Below are 12411 nucleotides of genomic sequence, written 5' to 3'. Positions count from 1 at the left end.
TTATTTGGCTTTCACATCTCAAGTATGTTCTACCTTTGATGGTCCTCATAGCAGACACTGAAGTGAGAACAGAAGACTCATAGAGGAAGCTGGTTAATGGCTTTCACTCCATGAGTTTCTCAGCTTCGCTTTCCCATATAACCCAGGAATACACCTCCAGAGTCCACACTACTCACACTGGAATGGGTCCTCCAAGATTCATCGTTAATTCAAACCAGGCCCACAGACAGTTTTCAGCTGAGGATCCCTCCTACTAGGTGACACTATTTCAGTTCATGTTGATCAAATCTAACTGTCACAGTTGATCCCTCCTCAACTTGATACAGGAACACCATCAAATCATAACCTTTCTTTCCTTGTTTATCCTCAAGATTTCTTTTTGATTATCACAATATATAGCACAGAACTTTAAAAGTCTCCCCGTGTTTTCAAAATTCAAACAATTTTGAAAATTCAAGTCTCTTTACAATAGCCAATCACATAACTGTATTCTTGTAATATCTTTAACAAGTTACATATTTCCTTCTTACAAAGGAAATGACCAGGGCATCAAACTGTAGCACAGTGTCTCACATCCAGTGTTTCCCATGATCCTCTGCTCCCAAAGGGCTTTGTCGCTCCTCTTTTCTGGCTCTGCCAGTCTTAGTGTACAGACTCTCAGTTCAGTCTTGCTCTGTCCCTTACGTGCCACTATGTTTAGTGGTTGTCTCACAGTCCTGACATCCCCAATGTGCTGTAGTCTACACTGAAACTTAGACTACACCATCACCCATGGCATCCTGGCCTCTATTTAGGGACACTACCTCTGCCACATAGTGTCAAGCTGCAGGTTCTCTCCAAGACTCCTTCAGAGAATATTTAATATTGCTATTTATGACACTTGAAAGTGTGTTCCCAGGCCTCAGCCACCCTGCCGATGTTGTGAGAATCTTGTCTTATGAGTCAGGGTGAGTATTTCCAACAAATGTAGTCAATAACCAGATTTCTAAAAGCCAGCATGAAATTACGAAGATTGACTACCTCCAAAAAAGCTACAACTTCGTTTTGGAAGCGCTCCTTACTCATAGTCTCAAAACAGGTGAACAATAACAATACATCCTCAAATGGGACAGGTTCAATAAAATCCTTTTAAAAAGAAAAAAAGCAAGAGTAAGCAACACATTTCACACAATAATATTCCAAGGCAATTTGTAAAAGATGAAATTGCTTGTTAGTGCAAAAGTCCGAGGCAAAGCGCAGAGCCAACAACTCGCATCAGACGGCTGCATTTAGTGGCCTTGCCCTTGATGCAGCTGACGGTGGCCTATCTAGAATTTTGCATCCCCTCAGCCCTTTTGAGTTCACTCCATCCTCTGGTGGGACAAATGCAAATGTACGGTTCCATGAGATGCCTCCATGAGACATTTATAGGCTGAGGGACACTCTGAAGTGGAAGGTTCTGGTGCTAAGAAGTAACCTGGAGGTGGAAGCAATTAAAAAATAATGCTGGGCTGCACTGCAAACCTCAGAGAGACACGGAACTCTCCAAGAGCCTCCACTTTTCCACTAAGGTGATGTACGCCTACTGGAGAAGCGTTAAAATATTTACATCCTTAAGTGCAAGTGGAGGATTCTCCCCTTTGGCCACTGTCCCTAGAGAAGAAAATATACCGTAAGAATGCTATTACAGCTAATGCGATTTCCAAACGCTTCCTCTGAATTCACCTTCGGAGAAATAGTGAAGTGGATTGAACCAGTCAAAATTCTTTGAAATACATTTTTAAAACAGAACTTTCTGGGGTCTCGAAGACAAAAAGATTCCTTCGTTGTCGATAATCCTATCTTTGTCATTAATGCTCGTTGTCTCACACATAAAGTCAATTAGTGATGCTTCCGTAATAAAAAGTGACCCGATTCAAATCATAAAGCAAAGCACATAACGAAGATGATGACCGACTGCCAATCAATCCATGCACCTAATGTATTTGTTAGCGGCTGAGTGAGGTGGATTTGCTAAGAAACATTTTAGGACAATGACGCATGTGTGTGAATTGAAAAATTATCGACAGCAGGGACTACTCTTTTTGTACTTATTCTGCTTGCGTTATACACAATAGCAGATTGGTATCTATAAATGTCATGGTTCCTACTCATCCCCAAAGCCAGGCACACATTCTGCCTTATGAATTACCCCCAGATCCCTGCTATTCATGAGGTAGTCTCTGGTGACCTTTTACTTACCAGGATAATCTTGTGTTTTGATTTCCTTTCTATTGCTATAACAAAACACTCCCCCCCCCAAACCCCTGTGAAAAGCAATTGAAGGGAGAAAGGGTTTATTTTGCTTCCCGGTTCAAGATACAGGCCACCTATCACAGTTGTGAAGTCAGCAGCATTCACATGTGAGAAGCAGAGAAAAATGGATGAACTCTAGTGTTCAGTTCCCTTTTTCCATTTTATATGGTCCAGGATACAGGATCTAGGGATTAGTCCAGCACACAATTGAGATGGAATTCCCCTCATAAATCAATACAAACATGCTAATCTCCTACAGTAATGCTCTCCGTTTTTGTGGCTGTTCTTAACCTATGGACTGCGACCCCTTTGGGGAGTCAAACAGCCCTTTCCCAGGGGTCTTCGAAGACCATTGGAAAACACAGATATTTACATTATGATTCATGGCAGTATCAGAATTACAGTTAGGAAGTAGCAAAAAAAAATTTTTTTTTTTGGTTGGAAGTCACCGCAACACGAGGAACTGTAACACAGGGTTACAGCTTTAGGACGATTGAGAGCCATTTACTCATCAGCTGCATATCCCAGGTGATTATAGATTCTGTAAAGTTAGAAATCAACAACAAAAAATAAAGTACACCAAGAAACATGACTTGCACTTTTTAGTTACAGCCAAGTTCCCTTGCTTTTGTTTGTTTATCTTGTGAAAAAAACTTCCTTACAAACATTTAAATATTAGCATTTCCTTTGCTTTTTTTAGTTTTTATTTATGTACTTCCAGGCATGCATATGAATGAATGCATGCTCTATGTGTATTCGGTTATGTGCAAATGATTAGGGTCTGCTGCATGTGGAAGGAAGGGTAGGACGCTAAGTCCTACTCTGTAACTTTCCAGTGTACTCTCTTGAGATGGGACCGTTCAGCTCACTGAACCTAGAGCCAAATCATATTGAGCTTTCATCATAGACATGGGAATAAATTTTATCTCCACGTAATTCCTTTTACTTGACTCATTATGGAAAATACAGCTTTCTTCGGCCTATAAATTTACTTTAGCATTTCTTCACTTTATATAGTTGTGCATCTCCTTTACTTTTCGAACCAGCTGCATATTCCTGACTTCATATTTATCATATAATTGACTAGCATCTTTTATATCTGTGCATTTCATAAATAGATGAGATGGAGTCTTGTACCCCTCTATTATTTTACCTACTCTGTGATACCAGGCATCATATAGGTATAACTGGATAACTTGGAGCCACCCTTTATAAAACAAGGTGTATGCTGGCTGGAAAATGCATAAGTCACCAGGTGTAAATTTTAATTTTAAATGTTACATGCAACAAAATTCACAAAGTTTCAAGAACTCAAGTTGTTGTAAACTAATGTGAAGAAGTATGAAACTTTGAGGCAGTGAATATAAACTATGTAACCCTGTCTCCAGTTCTATTTCTTCTTTCATAGTCATTGACATTAAAGAGTTAATGAAGAAAAAAATTGAAGAAGAATAATCTCTGCTACCTGTACCTACACACGAGTCATAGTTGGCAGGCAGTTTACGACATTGGGATGACCATGACCCCAAGAGAAATGGCAAGGATTTCACTACATCATCCCCTTCACAACGAGTACATTCTGTTTGGTTGTGCAAGTCCTGTCAAGGACCCTGGAAAGGAGTTTTGACCAAGGGACTGAGCACCATCGCATGTGGAAGAAAGGTCGTTGATAAAGGAAGAATTTCAGCCTTACACAGTGTGAGTTCATGTCAATCCAGGTCTTGGCTCTACCGTTAACTAAGCCTGTGCATCAAATTGTTCATCTTCTTGAATTTCAGGAATTTCACTGTGAATCTCTGAGAGAAATAGAGACATTACATTTGCTGTATCTCTGAAGGCTAAATGAGAATATGCCAAGGAACCATGTTGTGGGCGAGCTACACAATAGCCACTGTTACTACATTTTTCTTATTTTATGAAGTTCCACAAGTAGTTTCAATGTATAACAGAAGCTAACATTTTCTTCAGGATTCAAGGTATTTTTTAAATTGTATGACTTTATTATAGTAAAGTCTTGTAAATGAATAAAAACATCATGTATCAAAAATGAGCAGAGCTGAATTCTATACAACTAAATAAATCACTATACAACTAAATATATCACCATCATTATAGCAGGCAATTTTAGTGTAAGCTGTGAAACTTCATGCTAAAATTATGCTTTCAGTACCAAACATATATATATATTTATAGACCCACCCAAATCAAAAAGTCAAAATTCATGACAAATTTAGAATTAGAAATTAATTACTTATTATTGCATAACTTGTGCCCATTTCCTGCCATTAAATAGCTCTTTCTTATACTCTCATATTTAGCTTTCCTTGTTCCCTTCCTTTTCTTGTTCCCAATACTTTACTCAGATGTACATTTGTTCACATACATGTATATATGCATACTTACATTACTGGCTAAATTCCAAATATAAGACAGAACATGGCTTCTTTTCATTCATTCTGAGATTATGTAAACCTATGAAGATTATACTGTGTAAGTGCATCCATCTTCTAACAAAATTTTAACTTCCTTTTTTATACTTGACTACTATTCATAGCTATAGATGAATGTACATAGTGTACATATATCTCAAAGCTTCATTATCTGTTCCCCTATTGATGGAAAACTAGGTTGATTTCCTATTTTTGTATAGCTAATAAAGCACCAATAAACTGTAGCATTCAGTTTCTGTGGTAGAGTATCAAGTTCTCTCGGTATCAAAGAGTTGGACTACATGATACTTCTATTTTTAACTTCTGAGGAAACCCCTCCAAACTGGTTTCTATAGTGGCTGTATTAATGTGTCCCTCCACTAGCACTAAACAAGACTTCTTTTCTGTCCACATCTTTTCCAACACTTGTTTCCAGATTGTCGATGATGCCGTTCTGACTGGGAGGAGGTATCTTGGAGTAGTTTTAATTCATATTACTTGGATGATAAGGAGGATTTGATGGCTTTTAAAATAATCATTGGCCATTTATATTTTTTGAAAAACTCTATTCAGTTCATTATTCCATATGTTTATTGGTAGTTTTGATTCTTGGAATTTTATATATACAATTTTTGTAGATTTTGGATATGTATCTGCTAATGATTTTCTCCCATTCTGTGAGCTGTCAATTAAGTCTGATTGTATGTTTTTCCTCTGAGGTACAGAAACCTTTTGTATTTTTGTAGCCTCATATCGAAACATTTGGAATTATGTTCTGGTTTTTGGTACTGTACTGAAAAGTTTTTCCTACCTCAATATCTTGAAAGGTATGCCCTGTGTCTTATTCTAATAGAATTAAAATAGTGAAGACTCTCTGATATGCCCATAGGAGCAAAAAGAAGACTTATTTTGAAAATGGATAATTCAAGAAATGATGCATGTAAGACAAAAACATACATGTTGTTAGTCAAAATATTTTTCATACAGAATGTAAGATAACAATGCAATTGATCATTTTGATGAACTTTTGTACTAAGTATATTAACTATTATCATCATACTAAAGATGCGCCCTGAGCCATACATGCCTTATATTGATGTGGGAAACCAGAGTAAACGTAATTTTTATTTTTTAAAAACCTTTTGTTAAAATGGAATATCTGTGTGTGTGTGTGTGTGTGTGTGTGTGTGTGTGTGTGTGTGTGTGTGTGTGTGTGTGGGGGTCCAGTATCATATTTTTTTTTTTTTTTTTGGTTCTTTTTTTTTAGGATCTGGGGACCAACCCAGGGCCTTATGCTTCCCTAGGTAAGCGCCACCATGAGCTAAATCCCCAGCCCCATATCTTTTTTATGACTGTAAATAACAAATAATGGGTTAGTGTCATGGCAGACACTGTCTAACCCGAACCTGACTTATTTGGGTTAATGATGTATTTCAGTTTCCTATTGATAATAAGAACTCTAGGGTCCGAGTTGTTTTTACTCAATCAGGTTATAAAGATAAAGGGGAAAAGATATATAATTTCTGAAATCAGTTTGTAAGACAGCATGTTAATAGATCCAAGCTGGAGCCATTTAGAAGGACACACGGTTAAGCACTTCACATACAGTAACTAGATTGTTGATGCGAAGATGACAGTGCTCTCTCCCACCTGCTCTGGCTTCCTCTATATCTTCCCAGGTGCTGCTGTATAATCTTTCTCACAACCAGGCAATTACACCCTGTAAATTGCGTGGTTATTCAGCTAACCATCTGTTTTCTAGGAGCAATCATGTTGACAATTTTCTCAATTCAAACCATGAAGAGGATGCAGAAACCTCAGGTGCAATATTTGAGATATTCTGTATTTTTAAAAAATACACCATAAGGTTGAAGAAGATAGGACCTGTTTGGAATTTTTGAGGCCAAGGAGAAATAATGTTTCAAAGGCAAGAAAAATGGAGATAATGGTCATTTAACATGTAAATGTAAGTTAATGCATACGCTTCCTTTTAGATCTTCGCTGTGTGTGTTCCCTCCTACCCCGCTAACTATGAAAAGGCTATAAATAGATATCTCCAGACAACCAGACAAAAGCAGCAATCTTAATTAGTCAAATTAAAACAGTAAGACACATCCGATTATGCCTTTTTAGTCTAAACCGGCTCATAAAATGACAACTGATGTGAAAATAATTAAACTAAGACAGACTGGAAAAAGAGGAGAAATAATGTATTTAGAATTTGAAGAGAAGTAATTAGTTTTGGCAGGTTATTTATTTATGTAAATTGAAAAATTAGCTCTACTAGGCAGAGGCAATATATTCAACTGTCTATATTTCTGGCACAACACAGATGAAGACAGAAAAGTTATAATGAGAAGAAAGTAATGAGTTTCAGGCAAGGAAAGACTCTCTCAATAACTACTTTTTAAAAGGAAGACACATTCGCAGCGAAGACAGAATTCATAAAATCCATCTCAATAGTTCAGTACTGTTGTTGGTGAAAAAACAATCTTACTAATTTAGGTAGACTGCTATTCCTCAACATGGATCCTCTTGATTTGAACAGCTGCCTGGGATTTTCATCTGCTATGTAACATTCATAAGTTAGTCTTCCTTTAATTTGCCATTTTTCTGCAGTTCTATGACTTAATTTCCATGGCCTCATTTCCAATAGAGATGTAGACCAGGCATCCTAACTTTATCCTGAGTTGTGAATCATCTGTTCCTATCCATTGACTCGTTTCATTCACACAAAGACTTCATCTCAGATTAATGACTTCTAAACCTTTGAATCTAGGAATGTCTACCTCACTTAATCACATAGTCACCCACACTGCCCTTGAAAACATATTTCATTTTATCTCCTTCAATGTCTACACAAGTCTTGCAGAAAGAATGATCATTGTTCCTTTTTATGACAAGATTAAGTATAGATAATTAAATAGTATCTATAACTTTGTATCTATAATGTTACACTTTTGGATAATGACATACTTTTATATCTATAACTTTGTATCAAAGGCAACATAAATAGTAACAAGTAACTAAGACCAAGCTTACATTTTTTAGCAAGGTCTTTAGTTAATAAGATAGTTTTCCGTCATCATATCTGAAGTATATATAGTCATGTGTGATATCAGTCAGAAGCCTTGACATTGAAGAGTGTTGCGCCCTTTAAACACTTAACAAGATTAAAAAAAAATCCTTACTGTTTTCAACATTTTTAAAATTATCATCTTTATCAACCTCTATTATTTTTTCTGGTTTGCTGTTGTGCCTTGGTTTCTTTTCCTGTTGCTGTAAAATTATAAACCATACAAAAACAACTTAAGGAGTACATAAATAAATTAGGTAACTAAAAAACAACTTAAAGAATACAATGTTCATTCTGTCTCACAGTTCAGGGGTACAGTGCACCATGACAGGGAAATCAAGATGACTAAAACTTAAAGCGAATTGTCATATCACATCCACAAAGTGAAAAGAATGTTTTGAGTACATGTTTGCAGCTACTCAGCACACTTGCTCCACTTCTGCAGTCCGGAATCATGCTACCAACCCTAGGTGAGTCTTCCCACCTCAAACAATACAGTCAGGATAAGAAATATCCAAGTCATTTGAACTGCCTGAGGATCCAGCTATATACCTCTCCTGGGCATATACCCAAAAGATGCCCCAACATATAAAAAAGACACCGTGCTCCACTATGTTCATTAGCCTTATTTATAATAGCCAGAAGCTGGAAAGAACCCAGATGCCCTTCAACAGAGAATGATACAGAAAATGTGTACATCTACACAATGGAATATTACTCAGCTATCAAAAAACAATGACTTTGTGAAATTAAGTAGGCAAATGGTTTGGAACTGAAACTATCATCCTGAGTGAGCTAACCAATCACAGAAAGACATACATGGTATGTACTCATTGATAAGTGGCTATTAGCCCAAATGCTTGAATTACCCTAGATGCCTAGAACAAATGAAACTCAAGACGGATGATCAAAATGTGAATGCAGATCGCTCCCTGAGAGACACAACCAGAATACAGCAAATGCAGAGAGTATGCCAGCAGGAAACCACTGAACTGAGAACAGGACCCCTGTTGAAGGAATCAGAGAAAGAACTGGAAGAGCTTGAAGGAGCTCGAGACCCCATATGTACAGCAATGCCAACCAACCAGAGCTTCCAGGGACTAAGCCACTACCCAAAGACTATACATGAACTGACCCTGGACTCTGACCTCGTGAGGTTGCAATGAATATCCTAAAGCACCAGTGGAAGGGGAAGCCCTGGGTCCTGCTAAGACTGAACCCCCAGGAACTAGACTGTTGGGGAGAGGGCAGCAATGGGGGAGGGGTTTGGGAGGGAACACCCATAAGGAAGGGGGGGGGAAGGATGTTTGCCCGGAAACCGAAAAGGAATAACACTCAAATGTATATAAGAAATACTCAAGTTAATAATAATAAAAAAAAAAAACTAAGATAGGACCTGGACTTTGGACAAGTGTCAGTGCATGTGTTAAGGCGTCCAGTCTTCTATTAATTGGTCATGTTAAAATTACTTTTGTTTCTTCTACAGTATTTACTACAAGTCGTATCGATTGTACACTTTCTAATTGTAATACATTGAAATCTGTCGTGTCTGATGGTGGTTTATCAACTAGCTTTTGTTTTATTGCCTGTGAGTATTACAGAACCTTGGTATCCTGAAAGTCTTGCAAATACTGAAAGAAATGAGTCAGGCTTTAAACAGAAGCAAGAGGGTAGTGGGCTTGATTACCACTGATACAGCAGCTTTAACTAATACATTAATGAGTGCCATTGCTTCTGCAATTACTTTGACACACCAAGTTAAGACAGCTACTTTTGTTAATCATTTAGCAAAAAAATGTCACTAATGCTCGGAGTACTCAAGAGAATGTAGATAGGCATTTTGATGCTCTTATTGATACTATTCAAATTATTGGAGAGGAGGTTCAGGGTTTAAGAGTAAGAAGCCAACTCAAGTGTCATGTTAAACAATGATGGATTTGTGTTACTTCTAAAATTTACAATGATAGTCACTATAATTGGGAAAGTTTATAGACACTTGCAGTTTATAGAATTATAGCATAATTCTAACACCTGGATGTTTTAGTTTTGCATAGTGAAATTCTAAATTTAAAGAATGCTGCTCTGCTGAGCTTTGATGGAGCAGGTATTGCTTTTTTCATGACCTGAGGTCAGTATTTCCGTCTTCAAGAATGACATACGTAGCTTGACCATGCTAGCCCTTCTTGTCCTAGGAATGCTGTTATTTCTGTCCGTTGTGATAAAGCTTGCCTTTAACAAAATCAACATGTTGGTGGCCAAAACACATGGCTTGAAACTAAAAATGGACCTTCAGACATAGTTATTAATTGAAGAGGCTGGCAGTCAGAGACAGGCAAGTTCTGCACAGAACCTTACCAACCTAAGACATAAATGCATTTGCTTTTCATAATGCATATTCCACGATGGGTAAGGAAGGCATTCTTGTCAGAACAACCTAAGACAGATGCAGTCTTGTTTATGAAATACAAAAGGGGAATATGTGGAGAGCTTTTGGGGCTGCTTTGCAGGAATTTGACATTGGACCAGGACAGGGAAGTAGGCTCAGATATCTTGGTCATCCTGATAAGCCCTTAAAAGCAGCGATCACAGAACTTTGTTTATTGCCTTGCTTGTTCCTTAACCTAGAACTGACCTTATTACTTGCATGGATAAATGTAAAATGGTATAAAAAGAAAAAAAATAAACTCACCTCAGCCTCAGAACTGGCTGGGATCATGCTAAAAAAAAAAAAAAGAAAAAGAAATATCCAAGTCAAGTCTGGTGATTCAAGAATCTATCAAGTTGACAATGGATAGAACCGTGCTTCATGAAAAGGAACTATAAAGAGAGGAGTTAAAGCAGTAAGATCTGACATCTGGTGCTTCAAAAACAACACACATTGTGTTCACTGATATACTTCCTCCGTGTATAGGAAGGCTGCTGTATTGGTTAGGTGCCTTTAAACAAAGAGAACTGATAAAATGAATAAATGCACACACACACAAACACACACACACACAGGGGGGGGTTCGGGGGGAGAGGGAGAGAGGGGGAGAGGGAAAGGGAGAGAGAGAGAGAGAGAATTATTTCTTTTTTTTCCATTTTTATTAAATTGAGTAATTTCTATTTACATTTCAAATGTTATTCCTTTTCCCACTTTCCTGTCCATCAGCCCCCTAACCACTCCCCTTCCCCTTCTATATGAGCGTTCCCCTCCCCATCCACCCCCCATTGCTGCTAATTATTTCTATAAAGGAAGTGAACTGACACACATAGGGAATTATTAAATTGAGTTGGCATGTACAATATGCTTTAGGTAGTCCAACAATGGATTTCTGGAACTACAGAAGTTGTCCTTTTGGTAGATGCTCAGTCTGTAAGGTATGATGTCTTAAGATTTCAAATCCAACACAGTCCTGACTTGACCCTGAAAGCCTGGAGGATTGCTAAAGAGCTGTTAGTCTTAAATTAAATCTTAAAGAAGTTGGTTTTATCTCAGTAAAATAATGCTTCAGAAGTAGAATGGATGAATTTGTCAGCAAGATTGAATGCAAACAGATAAAAAGCAGTCTTTTATGTTCCTTAATCTTGGTTGCCACCATTAGATCCCACCCACATTTACCATAAATTTTCCCACTTCAAGTAATCTGATCAAAAAATCTCTTTCAGGAGAGCCTTAGTGCTTGCATTTCAGTTGACTACAGTTGACAATCAAGATTACCCATCAATCCAACATTTCTCATGTGTCCCCAAATTACTTTAATAACATATGACTGAATTGTCATCATTAGAATTCACATAAGGAAGGGAACTAGGAGCTTCTATATGTTCTTCTAGCATTCCTTACACAATACAAAATAAATAACCCAGAGTCCCTGGGACATAAGTTAAGGCCTTAAGTTAATAGTGAAGGCTATTTGACCTATACATGAGAAATAAACACACTTTTTTAAACCATGAAATGTTGGAAATGTGTCATTATAGCTGGGTAGAGTTCATGCATGTGTAATCCCAATGCTGGGGAAATGGAGACCTTTTGTCAATATATGTATGTCATCCATCTGTCTATCATCTGTCTATCATTTACTATTCATGGTGGAGAACCAATAATGACTCCTGGACCCCATATGCAGATGCACACACAAATAAGTATACACAGATACATACACACATTTTTGTAAAGTTACATTTAAACACAGTCACATTCACCTTAGTATGTTGGTGTAAAAATATAAAAAATAAAAACTGCTGTCTTTTATCCCCACTTGATCAGGCACCCCAGTGCCCCAAGATATCTGCTGGATATCTTAATTCTCAGTCAGCAAAGCCTCTCACCCGCTTTGCTCCATTCCATATCACACTGCCGAAGGCCTCTCTCTGAGCCTGGCAGCAATCTCTCTACCTATTGAGTTCCCAAGACAGGTTTCCATGCCAGAAACACACATCCCAATTCTGTGGCGGCCCAGGCCAGCCGCCCCACCCTCCATTACACTTAAATCTACACATGAAAGAACACACAACACAATAACCTTTGATCCAATTGATGAGATATAATTGCCCACCTAAACACACAAAGCCCAGTACCATCCATCCCTTAAGAACATTAATAGCAACCTGTAAATACACAGAGCAGGACCTTAACTAATGTCAGCT

Source organism: Rattus rattus, chromosome 7 (genome assembly GCF_011064425.1).
Source record: "Rattus rattus isolate New Zealand chromosome 7, Rrattus_CSIRO_v1, whole genome shotgun sequence".
Lineage (NCBI taxonomy): Eukaryota > Metazoa > Chordata > Mammalia > Rodentia > Muridae > Rattus > Rattus rattus.
Note: the sequence above shows the minus strand (reverse complement) of the source record.